The sequence below is a fragment of the Neomonachus schauinslandi genome, chromosome 1, assembly GCF_002201575.2.
Source record: "Neomonachus schauinslandi chromosome 1, ASM220157v2, whole genome shotgun sequence".
In the NCBI taxonomy this organism is placed as follows: domain Eukaryota; kingdom Metazoa; phylum Chordata; class Mammalia; order Carnivora; family Phocidae; genus Neomonachus; species Neomonachus schauinslandi.
Genome location: NC_058403.1, coordinates 113903932 through 113905509, shown reverse-complemented (window position 1 = coordinate 113905509; position 1578 = coordinate 113903932). Strand labels below are relative to the sequence as shown.

General features: G+C 37.1%; 1 non-coding gene across 1 annotated transcript; it reads right to left on the bottom strand.

The window, feature by feature from the left end:
- On the bottom strand, positions 1 to 103 carry LOC123326937. Its single transcript, XR_006541408.1, has one exon. It is a non-coding gene; the product is annotated as a U6 spliceosomal RNA (small nuclear RNA).
- Positions 104 to 1578: the final 1475 nt, after the last annotated feature.

The following is a 1578-nucleotide window of genomic DNA, read 5'->3' as shown; positions in this document are numbered from 1 at the left end:
AAAAATATGGAACGCTTCACGAATTTGTCATCCTTGTGCAGCGGCCATGCTAATCTTCTCTGTATCATTCCAATTTTAGTTTATATGTCGCCAAAGCAAGCACCTGGGTTTTTCACTTTTGACCTCTGGGTTTTGTATCTTATTTTAGAAAGCCTACTGTATATCAGGACATCCAATATGATTCCATCTTGATATCTGCTTATTCCTAATTGTGAAGAAGTTAGAGTTTTCTAGTTATCTTCTTGTTATTTATAGTGTATTGTGGTCTAAGAACATGCTGTGAATGGTTTCAACCATTTGAAATTTTTTGAGACTTGCATTATGGCCCTTTTGCACACAGCCATTTTTTGTACATATTTTATATATACTTGAAAAATAAGTGTACTCTTCAATTGTTGAATATGATATTGTGTTTTTTGTATTAGGTCAATTTCTTAATTATGCTGTTACTTTAGCTGGTACTTTGCTTATTCTACTAATTATTCAGAGGAATATCGATATCTCCCAGTATAATGATAGATTTGTCTATTTCTTCTTTTTTTTAATGATTTTATTTATTTACTTCAGACAGAGAAAGAGAGAGAGAGAGCACAAATGATGGGGAGGGGCAGAGGGAGAGGGAGAAGCAGGCTCCCCGCTGAGCAGGGAGCCTGATGTGTGGGGCTTGATCCCAGGACCCCAGAATTGTGACCTGAGCTGAAGGCAGAGGCTTAACCAACTGAGCCACCCAGGTGCCCCTGTCTATTTCTTCTTGTTTTGACTTTTTTCCTTATACTTTGTGGTTACATAATTAGGCAAAAACTAAAAGTAGTTATATTATCCTGGTGAATTGAACCTTTATAAATAATGAGGTTTCTCTTTATTTCTAGTAATGCTTTTCCTTCAAAGTCCATTTTGTCTGAAATCATGCTGTTATTGATAACTTAAAGATTTTACATTGACAGATAGATAGATCCATCTTTCTAATATCGGGCACCAAGGTCAAGATAGTAAGTTTTCTCTGTGCTCTTTCTTCCTACATGGTGGGGTTTACTTCTCTTTCATGTTACAAGGTAGTAATTCAATGAACCCAGCTTTTAGTGGGGGTCTTCTCTTAGTTTTTCCTTCTTGGTGGGCCTGAAACTTATCTTTGGTTTTAACACTTTTATGGTAGTCAGAGTAGATGCCCAGAGTCTTCAGTGCTTGCAGAAGCTTCTGTTTACGGTTTAGCTTCCTGACTGCTGAACTTCTGCTGTAGGTGGGGCAGTAAAACTGTAGAGATCCAAGAGATTACATTTCCAATGTTATTTTTCAACCTTTCTGCCTTGATGAATATTGTTCTTGAGTCCCTAGATATTTCCATTCTGTTTTAAACAGAAGTCTTCTACACCTTGCTTAGGGTGGTACATACCATTTCCATATTCTCTCAATGGGGTAGTGAATGAAGACGGGTGAATAGGCTTCTGAATATAGGCTTTCAAGCATTCCTCACTTTAATTTATAATTTTCAACTTTCTCCTCCCCTTTATTTGGCATCACTAAGTGCTCAGTCTCTCTGGGATTCTGTGGAGGTAAATTGAATCTCCTTATTCTTACATC